This window comes from Giraffa tippelskirchi, chromosome 1, assembly GCF_054371585.1.
Source record: "Giraffa tippelskirchi isolate mGirTip1 chromosome 1, T2T-mGirTip1v1.2.pri, whole genome shotgun sequence".
NCBI classification, from domain to species: Eukaryota; Metazoa; Chordata; class Mammalia; order Artiodactyla; family Giraffidae; genus Giraffa; species Giraffa tippelskirchi.
In genome coordinates this window covers 145880257-145905921 of record NC_137275.1, presented here as the reverse complement: position 1 = coordinate 145905921, position 25665 = coordinate 145880257, and positions in this window count along the sequence as shown.

The window sequence follows — 25665 nt, the reverse complement described above, 5'->3', positions numbered from 1 at the left end:
TTTGCCCAGTGTCTCACAGCTCTTAGATGGCGTAGGTAGGATTGGAGTGCAGAGTCAGTCAGCTGCCACTAAGGTTTATCTGAGCTCTTTATGTATCTGAGCTGCCTTCTGTGGTGAGACCAGGTTTGTGGATGGAAGGAAAAGTTCTGGAGGATAAATGTGTTTCATTCTATTAAAGATCAGTATAGAAGCCATGACATGATCATTTCAGTAATATTCGTTGATATAACAGATATAATAAAATTGTGAACTTCAAGTAGGATAAAAAAAAATTACTCTGAGACCTTAGGGAGTTACTGTTTGGCCCAAAATTTTGTAGGAAAAGCACATAACAATATTTCACTAATGATTTAAACTAATATGTATTCTTTGTCCTTTAATTCTTGGTTAACTTTGTTTATGCCCAAAATAAGGATTCTGTTCTGGTGTCATTGGTCTTCAGTTAGAAAAAAAATAGTCTAAATATGATATGATGAGAGAAATTAGAACTGTGTAATATTATAGGATAATTTAGACATTGATCAATTAACTGTAGTATATAGAAAAAATGAGTTGCTAAATTTACTGTTTCTTAAAGGAGAATTCACATTTTGGGTAAATATCATACTCTATTCACTAGGTAGTGGCTTGGGCTCTTGAGTCAGACTGCCATGGTGAACTCACTTCTAACACTTACTATTCATGAGCTCTTGAGCAAGGTAATTAGCCTCACTAAGCCTTACATTTCTCATCTGTAAAATGGATATAATAACTATATCTATTTTGTGAGGCTGTTTATTAAATAATATAATTTATTTAAAGCACTTAGCATGTTACCTCATACATGCTAAAGAGTCAAGAAATGATAGCAGCTCATATCTATATCAATAAGGTAAATAAGAGAAATTGCTATAGCTTTCATTTTACTTATTATTACTGCATATGAAAGCACTATTTCCTTTTTGGGGTTGTATATGTGTTTGCATTTCACATGTGAATAAGTTGTGTTTATAGAACATCTTTATTTAAAAGAGAGCATAGCACTTTTACATTGAACTCAGTCACTATGAGCTAGACACAGTTTTGTAACAATTGGATGGAGATGGAGAAAAAAGATAATGATCTTGTGTGGTTTTTTTTAGGTGGATAAATTGGAGGGACTGTAATCTCACATGATTAGTCAACTCATAAAATTAATATGTGAGTTCAGGGAAATATTTAGATGTAAATATTCTAGATAGAGCCATTTTTAAACACTGGCATGTGTTCTGGCTGACACAAGATGCTACATTGAAAGCCATTGTTTAAAAGGGTAAATGCCTCTATAGGAATTCTTGGTTGACCTTTATGTCTGATTCTATTTTATTTGCTCTGTTTGGATAAAAACCTATCTAAATTTAGAAAGTGGTTGCTTGCTTTAAGCAATGCATATCTCAGATAGAATAAGGTCCTGGATTTTGCAGTGCTCATAGAAATTTTATTCATGTTCTAATGCTTTATATTTTGGGCCATGTATGTGTACACCCTGACCTTGTTAAAGGATCTCAGTTTAGGTTTGTTTTTTGATATAAAACTCAGCATTGCTATCATGCATTCCATCATTAGAATAATACTTTATGACTATACACCAAATGTCTTTCCCCTGTAGTTGATATTTTACTAAGGGTGGGATACATCAGAAACTTATATCACATTGCAAACCGCATGCATTGCCAAACCTTAAAAATACACTAGGCACAAGAGAGAGGCTTTTCTTCTTAGTGGAATCTGATATTATCTGAGTTGCTTCTCTTTGGTTTACTGGTTATTTTTATGTGCTTTATAAATACATGTTTGCTGAAGCATAATAGTTTTATTATTGTGATATGTTTATGTAGTTCTTTAAACATACATTTTTAAACACAAAAGGAGAGTGAAATTATAATAAACAGGTTTTTAGAACCACAAATACATGACACTATAAAATGTATCAACATGTTTGTATGATGTCCTGAATTTTGAAAGTGTTTTTTGCAAACACAAATGTTGACATTAGGATGTAAAGAGGCAAATCTTATTCTAGTTTAGAATCTCTCTCTGGAACCAGATGTAGTCCTGATGAAACTTAGAACTCGAAAGGTATATATGTTGTGTAAATAAAGCTAAGTTCTTTCCCCACAAGAGCCCTGGGCTCAGCTCTGGTGTTAGATCTCTGAATATGCATGACCTGTTCTTTCTCACCAGTGGGCACCACAATGGGAATGATGCTCCAGGTAATTCTAAGACAAACAAAATATCTGTATGTTATAGACAATGGAAATTTTTAATCAAAGAATAGGCGTGGACAGCAAAGCAACTTAAAAGTCAAATAGAGAATCCTCTAACTGCAATTCCCCATTTGATTTAGAGAACAAATCTGGGAGCTTAGAAGTAGCAAAATAAGATGTGTCTGCCATTCAGCATTTAAAACAAGAGGGGATGCATAATAAAAATAATCTGGAAGCTAACTTTGAAATGGCAGCTCTCAGGACTAAATAACCAGCAAGAGAATCATTAAATATCATCACCAAGGTTTAAAGGAGGAGAAAGAGACATAGAGAAGGACACTCATGGATAATTAGAATGGTGAATAGCGTTGAATGTTTTTTCTTTTAATTTTGGCTGCACTGGGTCTTCGTTGGGGCACAAGGGCTTTCTCTACCTGTGGTGGTGCAAGGAGACTTCTCTCATTGTGGAGCATGGACTTTAGAGCACTCGGCTCAATAATTACAGCATGCAGGCTTAGTTGCTCCATGGCATGTAGTATCTTAGTTTCCCAACCAGGGATCGAACTCACATCCCTTACGTTGGAAGGCGGACTCTCAACCCTTGGACCACCAGCAAAGTCCTAGCATTGAATGTTTGATTAGCTGTTATAGTTTAGTTGTTGGTTGGTTAGTCACTAAGTCATGTCCGACGCTTTTTCAACTCCATGGATTGTAGGCCTCAAGGTTTCTCTGTCCATGAGATTTCCCAGACAAGAATACTGGAGTGGGTTGCAGTTTCCTTCTCCAGGGATCATCTCGACCCAGGAATGGAGTCCATGTCTCCTACATTGGCAGGTGGATTCTTTCCCACTGAACCTGTTAGTGTTTACAAAACCCTTTAAAGTAAGTATCTGGTTTGATTGCCATCATCACCTTATGAAAAGTAGAGCAAGAATCATCTACATTTTATAGCTGAGAAAAAACTGAGGGAGAGGGAGAAGAATACAGGGTGGCCCAAGATCTTAGCAGTGGACTTGGACTGAGATCGTCAGACCCCTAGTCCAGGACTCTTTCCATTACCACCACCCGTATTCCAAATGTCACAAGTCTCATTTTCCTAGATTTAATGTGCACCCACCAACACTATAAAAACACATAATCACTAAACTCTATCATTGAGGACTTTTGGCTTGGCTCTTAATTGAAGGCTTACTCCCATCTATTACAGATATAATACAGTATTGAAGGATTTGGTTACATGTGGAGCTCTCTTAAATATATGCTTTCTGTGCACACAACCATTTCCTGATTCCAGATTGAAATATGGAACAAAGCATAATAAAATCATAGCCATAGAAAAAAATAACAAAAATGAGACAAAGCAGCAAACTATGGAACCATTTCATTCACTTACTCACAGTGCTTGGGTGAGGTGGCGGGGGAGTTGTGGAGAGGGTGGGTGACCATCTTATAAATAACATTTGCTGTCAACATATTGTGATTACTAAGTGAGAGTGGGCCAGGCTATCAGAAAGACCTGAAGAAAGCTATCTGCGTGATCTTCAGGGAATTCTTTATCTTCTGGAACTTGCTGTGATTTCTAAAATTATACAGTTCAGTTGGATTGTTTCTAGACTCTCTTCACATTCAACTATAGTATTCAATGACCTTTAATTGAGCCTCCTAGTTCTAAAAACTTTGATCATTAATCATTATGACACATGATGACTTCTGAATTAACTATCTCAACTGTCATTTATTAAGAATTTACTCTAGGCTAAGCACTGGCTAAAGAGTTTTCCATTTTTCCTGTGGGGTCTGGAATTTAGCCTAATACATACTTACATATAAAGAAAATGTAGCCTCATTTTAGGAAATTATTTAATCTTGATTGTAAATACTGGATGGTTACTGGAGAAACTTCGACTTGCCTGATAATATTCTGTCTACTTTCAGTTTACAGTAATCCTTTCAGATAATCTCTAATCCTTTTCTTCCCCAAGTAGTGCCTGAGTGCTTGGTGGTTTAATTTTGCCTTTGGGAGTCAGCAGAGGCATCGGAAATCTACCAGTTGATTCTTGGCCCTTGTTGTCCTCTGTGATAATTTTCCACTAGACTTCCTGGCACTGCCAACAGGGAATCTTCTAGAAACAAGGAAACATTTGGAGATCAAAACTTTCTACTCCACTCCACACTAAGGTGTGTATGGACAGCACAGCTATGAATTCCATCCCTGGGCTCATGAGATGAGGTGAACAGGATGTTTCTTAGCACACTGAAGGCTGCTATGGGTACTCCCACCAGCACATTGGTCCCCAGTCTACTGTGAGTCCCCTGAGTGATGGGAGCATGAGATCATTGCTCTAAGAGAAAGCAGAGCAATGCTTTCTTTTTCTTCTGAGCAAAAGAGTGGAGGGAGGAGGCAATGAAGATGGCTTTTCTTTACCCCTATCTGCTGGCTTGGCACTATCTATGTAAAGCCACTAGATGAAAGGAGAAGGGACCTGTTTTAGTTCTGCCTTTGGCCTAGGAAATAAGTCTTCAACCACATTAAAATGCAGGGATGGTTATTTGAAGAATGAAGGAAATAATGTCTGTGAAACTAGGGGTCTGGCACCTAGGAAACGCAAGATGAACGGTAACTCTTTTAAACTATTTTTTCAAAAGTATTATGAGAGTGATTATACCTGATGCTGGTATAATAAGACCCTGATGCTGGGAAAGATTGAAGGCAAAGGAAGAAGATGGTGGCAGAGGATGAGATGGTTGGATAGCATCACTGAGTCAATGGACATGAACTTGGGTGAACTCTGAGAGATGCTGAGGGACAGGGAGGCCTGTCATGGTGCAGTCCATGGGGTCACAAAGAGTCAGATACGACTTAGTGACTAAACAATAATAACAGAGTGAGCAAGCAGAAACCTTGCCTATAGAAATCTTTCAAGAATCCTGGTGACAATTCAGCCAGAGAGGGATGTCGGCTTGAGGGGTATTTTCAAATTTTGCCTGCTTTTGGTTTTGTTTTAAAGATGGGGAAATGTAACTTAATTGACGCCACATCTCACACACTGAAAGTTTTCTTGTGTCACAGAAAAAGAAACACATCCTTAGAGAAAAATGTGTCTTACTGTCATCTCTTCCAAGATGCTCAAGTAGATCCACATCACATCCCTTGGCAGGGTCCCATTTCTCACTCTTCACCCTCTTCAGAACAAAACTTTCTCCTCCCTTACCTCTTGCCTTAAGAATTTTCCTCCCCTCACCCCACCCTCCTTCTTAATTATGTTCATTATCTTCATCTTATTCATTAAGTTCTTTCCTTCCTCTTCCTCTTTGGTCATATCATTGTTAAAAGGTAAACTAAAATATGCTGAAATTTTTAGAGAGTTCACTTGGGCAAAACTTGATTCAAATTGGGCAGTGTCAAACCAAAGAGGTTAGGAATGCTCTGCCAATAGAAGCCAGAGGAAGGAGAGAAAGTGCAGAAGCAAGGAAAGGAAATGATTTGATTGGCTATAGCCTAAAGCCTAGTTGGCTGTGATTGGTTGTCCTTGGGTTTCAATTTCTTAACCTTTAGCCATTTACAGGCTTGGGTTCTAATTTGTTTGTGTAGATCACCAAAGAATTAGAGCCACCTCAGGCTAATGGCCTCCTTGTTTAATTAATTTAACATCATCCTTTGACCTATCCCATATATATATATATATATATATATATATATGTGGCATCACAAAGGCTAGTGGGATCAACAGAGGAGTGGGACTGAAAATAATTGATGAGGTAGGGTGCTTAGAAAGGATGGGATTGAGAGTGCAGGTAAAAGAATTAGCTTTGGGCTATGAACTACTTAATCACAGAATTGAGTGAGGTAGTAGATGCTCGTGTGAATGTCAGAACTTGAGGGAGCTCCTGAGCAATGCCTCTACCTTTTTTTTTTTCTCTGAAGAAAGAAGCAAAGTCATCTTCTGAGAGTAAGGATGATGGTTGTTGAGGTGAGAAGCTATAGTTAGCCTTAAAAGTTCAGAACAGGGAAAAGGAAAAATGGATTTCTAAGAGATGAGAGGATAAGAACATAAGTAACAGTGAATATGAGACTAAGGTAAGAAAAGACATGAACTGAGTGTCATGGAACAAAAAATAAAAGGCCTGGCTACTACAAAGAGGTGTAAATGTGAATAAGGGAGTTAGGAAATGGGCAGCACTTCCCATATTTGCATTTTTGGGCCATTTCCTTTACTCCATCATCCCACTGGGGTTTAAGTGCTTTCATGCAAGTCCCCTTTCCTGTTTTCTCATTCCATGAGCATAAAGAAATAAAGCATAGATTGAATGGGGGAGTTGAGTGTGGGGAGTACCTAGGGGCTGTTAAAATAAGAACTGTTGACTTGTTTCCTATTTTCTCTTTTTTCTCATGCTCTCTCTGTCCTTGCTGTTGCCTTTTCCTCCTGTGTTCTTATTTGTCACCCACTGCTTCTGTTTTAAGATTTCTCACTATTTTTGTAACAGCTTTTCCTCTGTTTTATTAATTCCTTAAGCTTCTCTTTTTACTTGACTTTGTTAGTATAAGAACTTAGAAAAAAGAATATGAAGGAAGAAGGATAAAAAAACAGAAAAATATAAGAAACCCAAATTTATAAGAAACCTGAAATATAAATTTCTTCATTTATAAGAAATAAATGAGAACCTGAACTGTTCAGAAAGAATATGCAATTTATAAAACAGAAAGAAAGTATACAATAAATGAGAGAAAAATGAAATGAATAGATATGATCTTAAGGTGGAAGCAAAAAGTAAGGGAATGAGAAAATTAAGGAGTATGTATGGTATGCTAAATGGATCTATAAAGCTAATTTGGATTTTCTATTCCCTCTATACCATACCAATAGCCCTAATAGTTATTTTGAGTTATAAATAATTTTTTACTTGTTGACTTGACTCTTCTGGTCTTCCCTTCTGGGAAAAGAACATAAAATGTTGCTGCTTTTAAACTGAAGCAAAGAGAAATTTAATGAAAAACTTGGGGGAAGAAGAAAGTGAACGTTTTTATGAATAAACTTCCAAATGACTCAGTCAATCTGGAGAGTTCACATTTTATATATTAGCGCTTTATTTTTTTAAAAAGAATTTTCATGTTTTTCTCATTAAGGCTGAATTTACCTCCATTTCTATCCATTTCATTTTCCTCACTTAGTCCAGTTCTTCAGGTAAATCCATGCCATAAATGAATGCACATGAGCCATTACAAAATGCAGTGAGAAGGGTGGGTCATTTCCACCAAGGAGAGCCCTTTATTCTGAAATAGCATAGACCCTCCCATCGGACATGAGGGAAAACCCACATGGATAGCAGGTGGTTCCTGCTAGTCCTTTTTTGCTTTCTCCCCAGCTCTTTGCTCCCACAAGGTGTGCTGACATGTTTCAGTATTTATTTGTTTTTCTCTCATTTTCTCTAGATCTTTCAGTTCTCCTCTTGGGTGAAGTCATGAAGGTGGAATGCATGCATCTGAATGGGTGAAAATAATTGAAATTAAATGTAATATTCATACATTGGACTCAAATAATGAAAGCTTACACTGATCTTAAAGTGGTTAAACTCTTTCTGGAGCTTGGCCTTCGTGTCACCCCTTGACCCAAGGCAAATTAGACCTTCTTCGAGAAGTGGTTTAGATATGTGAAAAGGATAGAAAAGATGTTTAGGTTAATCAATAAAATGTTATTTCAGTTTGTCCATCCATCCGTTCATTTTCCCCTCAAGTTTAAAGACTTACTTTGTTCCTGCTATGAAAAATTAGTAGCTTTTTGTATCTGTTTTCTTAAGGTGCAATAATAGTATTAATCATAGCTACCAATGATTGAGTGTACTGTTTCAGATATTTTACATTTAGTTTTTCAAGCAGCTTTTGGAGACAGATATAACCAGTCCCTCTTTACAAATTGTGAAGCTGAGGCTTGGAAAAGTTAAGTTTCCTGCCCAAGATCATGCCTGTTTGGAATAGAGCCATATTTGAATCCAGGACTGTCCACAGCATGCCATCTCTCAATGTGGTATAATACCACGTTGCCAGGTGACAGTGGGAAGAGAGGGAGAAAGACTTCACCTGGAGAAAAAAGAATTGTCTTCTGTCTCATGGAGAATGAGAACTTTCCTTTAATGAAATGTGTGCAGAAATCTGGAATTTACACTTGATGAAGGGCCATGGTGTCATTGACTCTGTAAAGAAGATGGAAAAGAAAACTGACCTCCTTTTTAAACTCTCTGAGAGCTTATTCAGAGCAGGGGAGGAGAGAACCAGACTTTGACTCTCTTCATATTCTCCCAGTGAAGTATTTCACCATAACCCATGAGAATCATTTTAAAGACAGCTGAAGGATGAAAGAAAAAACAAATGTTTGCACCTTTTATTTGAAGTGTGGTGATTTTAGATGTTTCCTTTTCCCCTTCCATAGCCTGTAAAATGCTGTTTCTAGACAGCTCAATGAAATATTTTTCCTATACTCTATCTTGGCTCATTCCTGAGGATTTCTGCTTTTCCAATGACTGCTGGCATACAAAGGCAATAAACCAGGTTCCTGGTTTATCTACATGATGGTGTAGATTCTCAGCCTACTGCTGGAGATGTTTGACAGGTAGCAGGTAGTTTTCTCGTCCTTGCATAATGGGTTGGAAAGGACTGGCTTTGAAAGCTAATAACTTTCTGAGATCATGTGTGTGTTTTCTAGGCTGGCAAATAGAAAAGAGTAGCTCAAGATCAGAGATGGTTAAGTGTTTAAGAAGCTGATGGAGAAGCTGCCTTTCCTGGTCCAGTGATGCTCATATTGCCAATTGCCAAGGCTCCTGCCACAAATCTCAGTCTTACCACATGTGACTTTTTCCCCCAATTTTTTATTATTGAATGTTCTTTTATTTTTTTGTAATTGAAGTATGGTTGATTTACAAGATTGTATTAGTTCGAGGTTGTATTACTCCTGCTGCTAAGTCGCCTCAGTGGTGTCCGACTCTGTGCGACCCCATAGATGGCAGCCCAGCAGGCTCCGCCATCCCTGGGATTCTCCAGGCAAGAACACTGGAGTGGGTTGCCATTTCCTTCTCCAATGCATGAAAGTGAAAAGTGAAAGTGAAGTCGCTCAGTCGTGTCTGACTCTTAGCGACCCCATGGACTGCAGCCTACCAGGGTCCTCCGTCCATGGGATTTTCCAGGCAAGAGTACTGGAATGGGGTGCCATTGCCTTCTCCTAGGGTTGTATTAGTTACATATATAAATATATGTAATGCATATATTATATACATATATATATATATATATATATATATCCTTTTTCTGATTCTTTTCCCTTATAGGGTATCACAAAATATTGAGCATAGTTACCTGTGCTAAACAGTAGGTCCTTGTTGGTTATCTATCTGACTTTCTAATGCAGAATTGTTTGGAAACTTTAGTTTTGCCAGAGTCCTGGCAGGAGAGATGACTCCAAAACTTGTGTCTAAATTTAGCCACTTTCTCTTTCAACTGTGGTTAGATGACTTTCTTCCTGTTTTAACAGTGAACAGTGCTTTAGATTGGGAAGAGTGAGAGGAATGTTTGTTTTGGAGAAAGTCTACAGGCACAAGGAATCTTACAGTAAAGAAAGGAAAGAAATATCAGTATCTCCAAAGAAACAAAGGAGCCATAAAACCCAGAGTCTGTTTAGGGATATGTTAATAGCAGAAAGGAGACCTATGCTTCAAGGATACATCCTGAGTATGTGTGCAACTGCATTAGGAACAACGTCACAGTGAGCTTCTTGTGTTTCTTTGAAATTACCTCCCAGCCCTGCTGAACACTCACTGGGGAGAGATCCCTACTAACAGAGTTCTAAGTTGTGATGAACAATGATCATTGCAACACAACTCTTCTAGGCTGGACCTCTTTATAGGATGGATTTCCAAAGGGTGGTCAGATGCCAAATAAAAGGATGGCCAATACATGGAGGGAGCATGTGAAAATGGCCACAAGCCTGCACTGAAAAAGAACATTAAATGATGCGACAGAGATGAGGGTAAATATGGACTAATAATGCCATGTTCTGTCATTAGACATTTATTTACATGAAGTAGAAAGGGACAACTAGGTTCCATTTCTGGCCCCACCATATATATTCTGTCCCTGTGGGAAGTTCCTTAAATACCCTGAGATAAACTTTTCTCATCTGTTAACATCTTTATCACAAGGTGGTGGAGTTTTGTGTGTGTGTGTGCGTGCCAAGTTGCTTCAGTCGTCATTTCTAACTCTTTGGGACCCTATAGACTGTAGCCCACCAGGCTCCTCTGTCCATGGGATTCTCCAGACAAGAATACAGGAATGGGTTGCCATGCCCTCCTCCAGGGGATCTTCCCCACTCAGGGATTAAACTTGAGTCCTTTACGTCTCTTCCATTGGTGGGTTCTTTACCCTAGCACCATCTGGGAAACCCTTTTGTGTGTATGTATGTGCATTAAATATCTCATGTTAAGTTATAAATATAATAGGTATTTTAAAATATTAAAAATGTCCCTTTCTCCTTTCTCTCGCTTTTCTGGCAACTTGCTGTACAAGCTGTTCTTGGCTGTAGAGAGAGCAGTGGGGAAGGCTGGTGAGAACAAAATTCCCCTAGAATAAGACAGTGAGTATGTGTCTAAGGCCTTGAAATTCTGATTTTCATTGGCAAAAGTGGGGCCAAGGAGAAATCTTGCAGCTGTCAGCTGACCACAGAGATCAGTCAAACAAGCCTAGATTAGACACTGTCCAGCTGACCCAGAGAATTATCAGAAAATTTTCACAGTGGTAGTTACTTTTATGGAGAAGGCAATGGCACCCCACTCCAGTACTCTTGCCTGAAAAATCCCATGGACAGAGGAGCCTGGTAGGCTGCAGTCCATGGGGTCGCGAAGAGTCGGACATGACCGAGCGACTTCACTTTTACTTTTCACTTTCATGCACTGGAGAAGGAAATGGCAACCCACTCCAGTGTTCTTGCCTGGAGAATCCCAGAGACAGGGGAGCCTGCTGGGCTGCCGTCTATGGGGTCGCACGGAGTCCGGACATGACTGAAGCGACTTAGCAGCAGCAGCAGCAGAGTACAGTACTACATAGCTGATTGTGCTGGTTGGGTACCTAGGCTAAATTTGTTGGACTTATGAACAAATTGCACTTACAGATGTTCTCCAGAAACAGAACTTGTTCATATGTAGAGGACTTGTGTGTTTTCCAATTCTCCCTATACTTGACATTTCTGCTCCATTTGTCACCATTGACCATTTCTTTACTTTTGAAACATATCTCCCTCTGTTCTGCTTGTCGAGTTTTCTTGATTCTGCTTACACATCTCCTGGGTCACGTTATTCTTTCCTCATCTGTTCTACCATCTCCCATATTCTTCCCTCACTCCTTATAAACATTTTGCAAAGAACAAGCTCTAGGTACATCTTCTAAATCTATGCTTTAGGACTTTCTCTCTCAGTTTTTTGTCTCCTCAGAGATAAACTTTCCTTGATCTCCTCCTATTTTGCCAGAATCACCAGGAACATACACATAAATCTTGCCCCCTAGGTGCACACAGCCAAATGGGGATAGGCTGCTGGCAAAATCTGGAGGGACAGGGGATTGAAATGATACTCTTATGGAGGCTCTGGGCAATTTTTCTCTTTTACCCACTGGAGAAAGTATGACCCAACAGCTTTTCCACCTAAATTCTTCCTCAGAGTTGACCTCTTGTCTGCATTTCTTGGACACTTCCCTGGGCTTCTGGCTTTATCATCTCTCCAAATTCCCACACTAGACTCCAAGATGTACAGCTGCCAGATATCGGTTGAGGGCAGGAATGGTATGACTCATTCTATGGTGAAATGCATTAAATGTCTCCTCTGCAAGTAATGAAGAATTACTTTTCTACAGGCTTAAAATATTTCACTTCACTTTTATGTTACTCCTTGAATTTACTTTGAATAATACCCTTGTTAAAATGACTTTATAAATATTTTACTTACCTTGAATTTGAAGAATATATAATAATAAAGAATAAAGCATCTTCCTAGCCGTTCCTTTTCCATTACCAAGTCCAAATAGGAATCCCCAAAGCTTAGTAATGTTAGCTGTAAAATGAATATTAAGTTCTAATTTCAACAATGAAAAGAATAATTATCTACCTTTAAAATTTCAGCCCTCTTTTTTTTAAAGCACAAAATTAATTTTTAAATCCTTGATACATGATGAATTGTAGTTTTCACTATTCCAGTAGTAGTTGGCTGAGATTTCACTTAATGCTTGTCACATTTATAGTCCCAAACTAGCAACACATGGTGCAGGAAGGGAGTTATAGGCAATTGGTGGCAGGATTTGTTTTAAATGATGTGAGAATATCATTTATTCACTCTTGTTTCTCAAGTAGCTTTCTCCCCACCTGCATCCTCTCTATTTCCCACTAAAATGATAATAATAATTTTATGGCAGCACATAAATGCCAGTGAAGTCAAAGAATGTATAATAAAACCAGTATCCAAAAACCATTCATTCATGATATCTGTGCTTAACTATTATTTTTTTTTGAATCAGCAAAATATTATTATTTTAGTTCTGCTTCCCTCATTGTTGTAGGAATAGTTTTCCTTTAGGATTCACTATCTAAAATTGTTGTTTGATAAAGAGTGCTGAAAAATATTCTTTTATACAAAGCTGAAAATACACTGTTGGTTCATGAAAAGCGATTACCAATTCTACCACTGCAAAATCATGGCAATAAGATAACAAATTGCTGAACCTTCCATTTGACATGGTTCAGCTTTTCAGCTCTCCAAGATTCATGATTTTTCAACCATGCTGGTTAGTGGTGAGGTAATTATTGGAGCCAGGCATAATTGGGGACTGTATCACATTAAAGATGCTGAGACACTAGGGTTCAGAATTATTTCTCCATTCCAAGCTAGCAGTGTGCCTCCCCTCAAATTTGCTATCAGATTTCCCCAGACAAAATATTAGAATATTTGTCTTTCTTCAGAGATTCTTTAGATTTTGCTTATTTAATAAGGGACCTCTCTTTTGCTTTTATATTTCTCTTTATGGATGTTTACCTGTGCTCTTTCAGTATTTTTGCCTAACTGTATATGAAATTGCTTTTATTTCTTAGATGCTTAGCTCATAATATGATCCAGTTCAACATTTCTCCTTCACATTGTGACATTTTATTTTGAAGTATAGGGTATTCTGAACTTTTTCTGTATTTTCACTCTTCTTTTTTCTACTGTACCTATTTGTAAGTTAAATATTCTATTTCAATTTTTTGTTGGATAACATTATATTTTAACACATATTTTATTTCAATAAGTTTAAAAATTAATATGTCTACATTTTTTTCCCAAGCAATACAAGTAACTTAGATTGAGTTTTACCCCAATCACTTGTACTTCTACTTCTCTCTCTTTTTTTCAGAAAACGAAACAGAATTTTAAATTCTTTGCTTAATCACTGGAGTATAAAGGCCTTTCGAGGACTATATATTGGCTGTCAATAAATTATTCCAAGAATTGCTTTCTATGTATCTTCTAGGAAATGTAAATTGGTTAATGTACATAATCCAATTTCAATCTAGTCACTAAATTAAAATTTTGAAATGAGCATCAAGAATATTTCTAGAACTAAACCAAGGTGTTCAGTGTGTACTGAGGAATGTAAGGAAGCCGCTCATCTAGTTTCCTTTCTATCCTATCAAAATAGCTACCCTACATTCTAATTACTGAAATTATTTCACACAGACTTGGTTCAGCCAATTACATTGTAGTTCTTAGGAATCTTGAGCTTCACAATTCTTACATTTCTACCAGTATCCTAGATCCAAAGTCTTAAAGGTACACATTGCAATGCCTAGGAATAAAATTTGACAAACCTATTGTAGAAAAAATATATTTCATATTATACATTCTTATCCATGTATTAAATTTTGAACACTAAATTTTAAATTTAGTAAGAGAGTGGGCTTCCCTTGTGCTTCAGCTGGTAAGAATCCACCTGCAATGCGGGAGACCTGGGTTTGATCCCTGGGTTGGGAAGATCCCCTGGAGAAGAGAACGGCTACCCACTCCAGTATTCTGGCCTAGAGAATTCCATGGACTCTATAGTCCATGGGGTTGCAAAGAGTTGGACACAACTAAGTGACTTTCACTTTGCAAGTACAGGTACAGATGAGCACCATATTATTATTAAAATAAAAAAGTAAAAAGCATATGGAAAAAATAATTGAAATTATAATCTTATATCAAATAGCTTTTAAGAGCATGTATTTAGAGACAGATGTGGCTGAAGACTTTCACGTGCATGGGTGCTAAGTTGCTTTAGTCGTGTCTGGCTCTTTGTGACCCTATGGACTGTAGCCTGCCAGATTCCTCTGTCCATGGGATTCTCTAGGTAAGAATACTGGAGTGGGTTGCCATGACCTCCTCCAGGGGATCTTCCCAACCCAAGGATTGAACCCACATCTCTTTTTTCTCCTTCATTGGCCCACGGGTTCTTTACCACCACTAGCACCACCTGGGAAACCCGAAGACTCCCACAGAGAGATACAAATTGCTTGTTTACAGCAGTGGCTCTGATCTTACAGTCATGTGCAGTTTGCATCATTCCAAAAGAGCTTTAAATATATATATTTATTTAATGTATATATTATATTTAATGTGTATATAAAATATATATTTTATAGTATTATTTATATATAGATTATATAAATCAAAATATTTAATTTTATAAATTAAAATATAATACATATATATTTCTATTATACTTTATATATATCATTTATATATAATTTAATTTATATATATAAAGGAAGATGTGCAGTGACATAAAATAAAATATAAATAAATAGGTAGTAAAGTTTGAATTGGTTCAAAATTGGAATATTTAAACCAGAATTTAGCAAAATATGTGTTTTAATGTCCTAAATGTGTATTAGACGCTGGAAACAAATGCAGCTCTAGACTTCTTAGCAGCGAATGCGGAGAGGTTTGGAGGGGGTATCATTATAGGATTCATAGTGTCCATAAGATTAAAAAAAACCACTCAGGGAAACATACTATTTCTGGCACAGAGACTAGAAAGTAATTTCTTTTTCTAGGTAGACATCAACCCCTGAAATGTTGGGCACAATTATCTCTGTAACTAGCACAAACAATTCTGCTATGAGGTGCACAGGCATTTTGGGGGTCGACAAGTAGCTTCATAAAGTCCCCTGTGTTATTGTTCTCATTGCTGTTGTTTAGTTTCTCAGTCATGACTGACTCTTTTGCGACTCCATGGACTGTAGCCCACAAGGCTCCTCTGTGCCTGGGATATTCCAGGCAAGAATAATGGAGTGAGTTGCCATTTCCTTTTCCAGAGGATCTTTTTAACCCTGGGATCAAACCCACATCTCTTGTGTCTCCTGCACTAGCAGACAGATTCTTTACCACTGAGCCACCTGGGAAGCCTGGGTTCTTGTGTGTGTGTGTGTGTGTGTGTGTGTGTGTGTGTGTGTGTGTGTGTGTGTGTGTATCTCAGTCCCTATCTCCCAATTCATTCCATCCCTTTAGTATCCATACATTTGTCCTCTATGTCTATTTCTGCATTGCAACTAAGTTTATCTGTACCATTCTTCTAGATTCCACATATGAAGTGAAGCGAAGTGAAAGTTGCTCATTCGTGTCTGACTCTTTGCGACCCCATGGACTATAATCCATGAAATTCTCCAGGCCAGGATACTGGAGTGGGTAGCCATCCCCTTCTCCAGGGGATCTTCCCAACCCAGGGTTCAAACCTAGGTCTCCTGCATTGCAGGTGGATTCTTTACCAGCTGAGCCACAAGGGAAGCCCTATATAAGTGATATTATACGATATTTGTTTTTCTCTTTCTGACTTACTTCACTCTGTATGACCAGTCTCCAGGTCTGAATTTGTTGGACTATCCTTCAGGCAGCAAAAACTTTCTTTTTCTTAATCGGCCTTTGCTTTGGTACTGCCGGGCAAGTCAGCATGAGAGTCTTCACCCCATGGCCAGCATCTGGAGTGCAGGCTGTTTCTGCCTGTTAGTGACAGTGCGGAACCACAGGCTGTAACAATCATCTGCACAGGGTCTGGCCAACATCCTCTCAGAAGTGTTGACAAATTCCCAACCAGAATATCTAAGGAGAAGCCTTTCCCTCTTCTCTGTAGACGAAAAACCAAGATATCTGTGTTTAGGACCAACGTTTCCTCAGGAAGCAACGTGGGGTTCACCTAAACACACAGATAAACATAGAAAAAAGACATTGAAAGATTCACAGTGAAACGCGCACAGAGCTCTAACCTTTACTAATGGAAGGAAGCCTGTCTAAGGGAGCTCTCCAAGATAAACAGGGCTTCATAATGTATGCTGAGATAACTGTGGGTGTTAATTTGTTTATAGTTGTTAACTATAGGCTAGACATTGGGGTCATCTAGTGAAAATGATTGCTTTGGCTGTAAGATGAGTCATCTACACAAGCCCTTCTTGCTGGCAGGCATAAAAAAAGCTGAATCTCCTGTGGATCCACACCATTTCTAATTAATCACAGTACTAGCTTGCCCTGTTGGTGAGGATCTCATTTATTTTGTTGGATCTGAAATATGGTGGGCACTTTTGCCATTTAGATTTATTTTTTCAAAACTTGTCCCTATCAAAGCTCTGATATTTTAAAATCTGTTTTCTTTGACCATTCAGATTTAAAAATTCTTTTCAATATAGTTCTTCAAAATTACTATATACAAAAATTTTACTGTAAATTATATTCTTATTACTATAGTTTGCTAAATATTATAGATTATGTTATTTCATTTACTCTAGAATCTCTCATTGAAGTTGTTAGTACCAAGCAAGATGTTCAGAGTGGAGTCTTTTTTTTTCCTAACAGATTCTGAGTGTGGCTTTCTAACTCCCTAAGAGAAATTATTTTTTGCATAATTCAGTGTCAACATTATCTTTACACTTAGATGAACAAAATGGTTAATTGGGGGCACCTCTAACAAGTTATTTCTTTCTTTCACATATCACTGTTATGTTCATGAAACCTTAATCAAGGTACCCTCACGAGACAAATAGAAATACTCCATTGTGTGTGTGCTGGAACCGGCCACTGAAACCTTCCATCATACTAGTTTTACTAAAAATTTTGACTTGATGGCCTTTAAGAAAGAAGTTTAAAACTCCAGGTTTCCTTTGCTTTAATAAAACCAGAAGTGTTTTCTTAGAAATATTTTAATCCCTTCCTAAAGTGGAAGTGAAGTCGCTCAGTCTTGTCCAACTCTTTGCGACCCCATGGACTGTAGCCCACCAGGCTTCTCCATCCATGGAATTTTCCAGACATGAGTACTGGAATGGGTTGCCATTTCCTTCTCCAGGGGATCTTCCCAACCCAGGGATTGAACCCGGGTCTCCTGCATTGCAGGCAGACGCTTTACTATCTGAGCCAAACTTGAATACTAACAGGATTTCAATCAAATTTCCAGAAAGAAAAAAAAGTCACCCTTGGATGACTTGAATGGGAATGTTTGGAAATTTTCTGCAAGACAACCATATTAAAAAGTTGGATATTAATACTTGAAATATGGGCTTCTCTGGCCATCATATTTATTGGGACAGGCATTATCCACATGCTTAATACCTCAAACCTCTTCCAAAATCAATGTCTAGGAGTACATTTCTGCCTTAAAACTGGTTTTCTTTAATTCTTACAAGGAACCTTTAATTGGAAATGGGATATGGTTCAGCAGAAAAGACACTGACTAAAGACTCAAATGATTTTGAGGTCAAGTCCTAAGTCAACTATTTCCTGGCTTACTTTGGAGAAGTCACCCTAAACTATCTGAGTCTCCATTTATCAATAAAAAATATAGTCATACCAGTTTCACTATCTTAAAGTGTTGTTGTGAGGACTGAAATAATGTAATGTGTGTGAAAACATTTCATGCCGTCAACATGTTTGTATTAGTAGCATGTAGTTTGTGAGGTGGCATTAACCCAGATTTGCAGTACTGGAAAAAAAGAGAACAGTGTAGTAAGTTGTTTTAAAAATACAAAAAACCAACTTTTCTGCAAAAGTTTTAGGTTGACTTTTTATTTTATTGATGATTTTCTCTGCTGTGCAATAAATTTTTAATTTAATGAGCCACATTTGTTTATTTTTGATTTGTTGTTCTTGTCTCTGGTGTTAAACCCAGAAAAATATCACTAAGAGTGATGTCTATGATAACACTGCCTATGTTTTCTTCCAGAAGTTTTATGGTTTCAGGTCCTACATTCAAGTCTTTAATCCATTTTGAGTTTGCTTTTGTATATTATATAAGATAATGTTCTACTTTCATTCCTTTACATGTAACTATCCAGTTTTCCCAACATCATTTATTGAAAAGACTGCCTTTTCCCCATTGTATATTTTTACCATCTTGGTCATAGATTAATTGGCAGTATGTATGTGTGTGTGCTAAATTGCTTCAGTTAGTCTGACTCTTCGTGACCCTGTGGACTATAGCCTGCCAGGTTCCTCTCCATGGGATTCTCAGGGAAGAATACTGGAATGGGTAGACATGCCCTCTTCAGGGGATCTTTCCAACCCATCGATCAAACCCATGTATTTTATGTCTCCTTCATCAGCAGGCAGGTTCTTTACCACTAGTGCCACCTGGGAAGCCCTATTGGCAGTGTGTGTAATGGGTTTATTTCTGGGATGTGTATTCTGTTCCATTGATCTATGTGTCTTTTTTTGTGCCAGTACCATACTGTTTTAATTACTATACCTTTATAGTGTAGTTTGAAATTAGGGCACATGATACATCCAGCTTTGTTCTTCTTTCTCAAGATTGCATTGGCTATTCAGAGTCTTTCATGGTATCATACAAATTTCAGAATTATTAATTCTCATTTTGTGAGAAATGCCATTGGTAGTTTGATAGAGATCACATTGAATCTGTAGATTGGGTAGTGTGGCTATTTTAACAGTGTTAATCCTTTCATTCCACAAACACAGTTTATCTTTTCATTTATTTATGTTTTCTTAAATTTCTTACATCAATGTCTTAGAGTTTTCAGAGTACAGATTTTTTATCTCTTTGGTTAAATTTAATCCCAAGCATTTAATTTTTTTAATGCAGTTGTTAATGGAACTGTTTTAATTTCTCTTTCTGAAAATTCATCATGAATGTATAGAAATATGACAGTTTTCATATGTCAATTTTATTACCTGAAAATATGCTGAATTCGTTTATTAGTTCTAACAGATGATTGCTTCAGCTTTAGAAGTACAACTGGAGCAAATAATTTTCTAAAAGAAGAGGAAAGTGAAATTGGATGGACAACTGAACAATCAAAATCAGCTGAGACTACATTACTTTAATCCCTCAAGTTGATTGGTAAAAAGAGTAAAAATCTTTTAAAGACTATACACCTGGACTACTACTGACTCCAATAACAAAATCTCTTCACAGCATTCTTTTTTAGTCCCATACCTCTTTAAGTTCTTTTTCTTCTTTTTTTTATCTTCAGATGTTATTTGTTGAATGGATATAATATCCCTGATAGCATAGATGTCAGAGCAGATCAACAAGAATAGAAATATAAATGAAGGGGATCATTCTGAGATAGAGAGAAATTTGTGATAAACTATTCTGCTTTAACAGAGAAGGCAATGGCACCCCACTCCAGTACTCTTGCCTGGAAAATCCCATGGACAGAGGAGCCTGGTAGGCTGCAGTCCATGGGGTTGCTAAGAGTCGGACACGACTGAGCGACTTCACTTTTACTTTTCACTTTCATGCATTGGAGAAGACAATGACAACCCACTCCAGTGTTCTTGCCTGGAGAATCCCAGGGATTGCGGAGCCTGGTGGGCTGCCATCTATGGGGTCGCACAGAGTCGGACACCACTGAAGCGACTTAGCAGCAGCAGCGGCAGCATTCTGCTTTAAACTTACCACAGAAAGTCCATTTCATATTCTCAAGCTGCAAAGACAACAGGCTAAAATAATGGCCTTGAGGGTAGGTAAAAGAAAGTGATTAGAAATTCAACATAAATTTAATTATTCATTTTGTGTCTCCAGATTACCCTCATCACAAAGGCACACCAACTCAGAAAATAGTTACTAAATCTCCATTTTCAACAGCATGAGACAATATGAGAACAGCAGGTCTGAAGCAAAAGAAAGCATTCTTTGCATTACACTGTTAAATGGAACACTTAATCAGCTCTTTTGCCAAGAGAGAACTTCCCATTATGTTAAGTTATAAATAGGGCTGTGGGAAAAGTATCTGCAAGCTGCAAGGATGTGGGCCTGTGTCTGTTGACTTTGGTTGTTTCATAAACTGTAACAGAGGCAGCCTTTGTCAGAGAGTAATGCACAAAGACTGTTGGAACCCTTAGTTTTAAGTAGTTCTGTTTATCACTTAGTCTAAGGTTTGATGTACCAACTTGGTAAATAGTGCATTTTTCAGAGCAGGTCTGTCATGAACTTTCCTCTTGCTCCTCTTTCAACCCCACTTTCTCCTTAAGCCATTTCCAGGTGTGTGAATATTATTTCAGCCTTCCTGTATTATGTCATGGAAAAGTAAGATTTGTAAACTGCATTTCCAAACAGTACTCACAGGAAACCAGACTGAATTTACTTACGTTTTAAAAAGTGAGGCATATGTTCAACCAGTGGTAGCTTTAAATCCTACTTTTTTCCACTAGAGATAAAAAAAAAAAAAAAAGAAAACCATGGATATTGGTTGTTGCTAAGCCAGATCTTGACCTGAAGGGCATAGCTATTCAGGATAGAATTAAATTCCCATGCTTTATTCAATGGAAATGTCATCCATTGAGGAATGAGATCATTTAGCAACATGACTGGTGGAATATACCTGTTTTTATTCTCCAAAGGAAGAACTTTGAAATTTGTACTTTAAGTGACATAATGGAAACTGACCCACTTTCTAACAGGGTACTTTATTTGAATTTGGCAATATTAAAAAAAATGAGTGGTTGGAGAGTCAATGCAGAAGAAATCCTGTAGTTTCTGGGGCATCCCTAGACCAAATTACATCTGTGTTGGATTCATCTGGACCTGTACATCTCAACTGTGAGTGGGCAAGGAGCTCTGAGCCTGTGAATCTGGAACTGAATAATGGTGGGAAGCGTAGTGAACTGGTCTCTATTCAGCTTGGTGTAAGTGGGACACATTTTAGTTTATTATGGTCTGTGACACAGATGCCTGTTGGATGAGTGGTATGCTAAAAGCTAAACTAAAATTTACTAATGTGCCATTTCTCTGCAGAGGTTATTGTACATCAAAGAGGAAATGCACGATCCCTGTATGCTGTCTTCTGCTCTCCAGATGTTCCCCAAGTGACTCCCTTTCATACTGGCCTTTCTCGAAGAGGAAACCTTTGATGCTAATCAACATTCGAGTTAGACAGTTGAGGCTGAGTATTCCTAAAGCTGGGTCTTGTCTCTGAGAAAGTCTTTCATAGGTCTTCTCATGCAACCTGTGAAGCAGGCAGGATTGTACTTTGTCCCATCTTGAAAGCACTCCTGTCCTTCTCATTAAGTTGGTGACTTGCTTCTCAGCTGTTTCTGCCTTTACACAGTCTCAGGTGATGCTAAGACAGTTGGTGCCCATGGTTGAAAAAATGTAGCTCAACATGGAAGTAGTCAGAAGGTTGCAGGAGGTTGACTGAATCCCAAAATGTCAGGGTGAGTCCCTGGAAGAAACCAAGCTGAAGTTAGATTCTGACTTAGAGGAGTCTGTTGTCCTTAAGTCTGTTGTCTGTTTTAAGTCTGAAGTCCTTAAAAGCTAGTCTCTTCTGCTACACTTATTGGTTTATGTTAACATTATTTAGTAAAAATAAAATACAAGCCTTTATCTACTTAAAGATTGTTCCCCTAAAGGAGACTGTACCTTTGTTTTGCCATGATAATATTGATTGGCTAGGTTAAGTCACTTTCTGGAAATTTTCAAATCCTCTTTTGTTAACTGTCATTTTTAGCTGTAAGCATCAGAACTCAGCACATTCCTAAAGATGACCAGGTCCTAAGAAATGCATGAATTGGTTCTATATGCACTATGCCTCTTTACATCTTAATAGTGATCTGACTCTTAACAGAATCTCTGATAATTATTTTTATTTTCCACCTCATGCCATTTAATGTGATCCTGGGATCTCTTTTCAACTCATTTGCATATTGGACATTCTCACTGGGTTTGGATTTGTTTAAATTTCTTGTCCAATATTTCTTTCCTCTCTCTCTCGGCTCTCTTACTCATTCGTAAGTAGTGTTCTTGAATGATTTCCCAATGGTCTGTGAACTTAAGTTATGAAGTTAGTCTTAGTTGAGAGTGCCTTGCTTCCTTTTCAATATGATATTATCATCCCAAAAGGAAATCCTGCCTTTTTGTATTACTCTTTCCTGGAGGAGAAAGGGGCAAATTCTCTGAGCTTTCTAAGTATTATATTTCTTGAATCCATAATACCTTGATGAAAAAAGCACCATTTTTTTTATGTACACCCCCCAAAAGAAAAAAGTTCAAGAGAAGGAATCTAATACAGTCTATAATCTAAGAGAATCTAATAATATAAAAAACTTATTGCACATGAGGGCTACATCCTTACTATATCAGTAAATGAAAAAACAAACAAAACCACCATGAAGAAAAGGATAGCCAAAAAATGCATTTCTCAACATTAGCCCTGAGTGGAAGAAGAAAAAAACAAAACCTCCCCTGATTATTTGAGCCAAAATCTAATACAAACACAGCTTTGCAGTTTGAATTCACAAAAGTGACTGTAAATTACTATTGGATTATAACACATATCTCAATTTCAGAGACACTGATATGTGTAAGAAAAAGTTTGTTTTAGAAAGGAATTAATTTCAGTTGTTTTGAAGTTGGTGTTTATAGGTTTTCCTATATTTTCTTAAATTCTGAAAGATTAGGATAAGCATCTATACCTTATTGTTCTGTTCCAAACTGGATTTCCAGATGTCTTAAGGTCATTTATCACTGGATAAATCTCTCTGGGTTCAACTTGATGTTTTCTCCAAGCCTCCACCAAGATGGAAGATTTTAGAGGCTAATGTCCAAATGAGGTGTGTACATTTTAAAGACCCCTGGAGCAATGAAGTATTGTCTTATGTTAAGGCAATGTGCATCAAAATGCAATTGTCAGATGTAAAATGACACTGAAAATATATTCAGTCTAACAGCTGGCTTTGTGGTATTGGTTTTCAACACTCTCTTTCCATCAGATACACAACAGACCGTCATCTCACTAAATTTCTCAAATTAAGTGGGATCAAACTTCTCATTCACATTAAATAGTTGACCCTCAAGAAATACCCTAATGCCTAACGCAACATATGTGCAGTTGAATGAGTATTACTGACCTGTGTATTCTCCCATGGTGTCAGAGAAAATAATGTCATGATTATAAAATAGAAGCATGAGATTGTATTGTGTTAAAATAATTTAAGATGTTTCTCTTTACACTAAGAATGATGGAAACTTTTATATTTATCAGATGCTAGATAAATGCAGGTTTTTCTCTATTTCAATTTGGATCAGGGTTTTTGACTCTGGAACATTAGTCTAGTTAATGAATTATATCTGGAAAATTCTGCACACTCTGTTCCCCCCTTAAAAAGTCATGATACATAATTGAATATTAAATACTCTGAGAAGCCCTGTTGTTAGGAAACCTAGCCAACATTTCCTAGACGTTTTACCATGAAGCCATGTCTTTCTCATAAGATCTGTTCTTTCTTGTGTTACACTTAAGGTGCTGATCTAGATCACTATTATTCATTTTGACTCTATTAGCAGTGATTACAGACATAAGCAGGCGGCACATTGGATAGACTTGTTTCAATGGGAATCCACTAAAGGGTTTTAAGTGAGGGAATAATCTAATATGATATGCCAAGAGGATAAAGAAATCAAACCTCCTTAATCAATAAAGTGTTCATTCCTTCATTTGTTCATTTTTTCAACAAATATTCAGTGAGTGTCTGTTATATGTCAGGTATCATGTTGGATGCTAAAGAATGAATGAGACTCAAGTGATAGAGTAGATAGTAAATGTCAAATGATGAAATAATAGTCATCACCAGGGTCAGGATCTTAAGATAATATGTCAGAGAGGTGTCATGGTAGGAAAAGTCAATTCAGCACACATTCACTACACACTGCCACTTACATGCTTGATAGCTATTCCCTCCAGGAATTGCAGAGATGGATCTAGTACATTCCAGGCTGCTGGGGAGCCTATAAGTTGGTGGTTGGAATTACAAGTGTCAGAAACATTTGTAGGGCAAGAACTGAAGAAACCATAGCAGTCTTTTCTTTGCCCTGAGACAATTCGTGAACTTAAAGATTAAAGGAGACTATACATTTCTATAGTTCCATTCTTCACTTTAGCAATTGACTTAATATGTGTAAGTTCTCATTTTAGAATACACTGTGCCATAGCTTTACTAAGTAATATATTTAATTGTGAAAAATCATAGAAAAGCATGAAAATTAAATGTAAGTAAACCATAATCATGGAGCTGGCTTGCTCTGTGACCGAGAGACCGAAGTTTCTTGGGATTGTCTTGGTTCCTGACAGATTTCTAGTTTTTGTTCCAGTCTACATAAGTTCTTAAACTCCTTTATTATAGGAAGTAAACTTGGGGAAGAGTCTCTGCTCTCAGTAACAACAACCAAAAAGCCTAATTAGATGCATGATAGCATTATTTGATGGGACTTCTCAGGTGACTCAGTGGTAAAGAATCCACCTGCCAATGAAGGAGACAGGAGATGTGAGTTTGATCCCTGGGTTGGGAAGATCCCCTGGAGAAGGAAATGGCAACCCACTCCAGTATTCTTCCCTGGGAAGTATTCTTGCCTGGAAAATTCCATGGACAAAGTAGTGAGGAGCCTGGTGGGCTATAGTTCATGGAGTCTCAAAAAGTCAGACACAACTGAGCACGAATGCAATATATTGGTGATCAATAACAATGCTTTATTTGGAATGTGTTTTTTAGCTGTTGGTTCTAAAGGTGATATTTTTTCCTGTGTTCTTGTACTTAAGTCTAACTGTAACAATTCCTTTGATTTCAAAGCTTTTAAGTTATGATATGTTTTCTGTGACAAATAAATAACATTTTTAATTATTGACATACTTCTATAAAACTTTTTCTTAAATATGTGTGCTGTATATTCTTGGATTATCCTATTGTATTTCAACAAATTAGTAATAATTTTTGTAGCAAGCTTAGCAATATAATACAGTCTTTCCTTCAGTATGGTGGGTTAATAAAAACAATTTTATTGATGTTTTTAGAAGCTTCTTTTAACTTCATTTCTCAACATTGGTCATACCATTCTAGCTTTTTGGATTGTCCAATTTAGAAAACTTTTATCCAGTTTCTTTCATAAAATGCTCTTATGGAATAC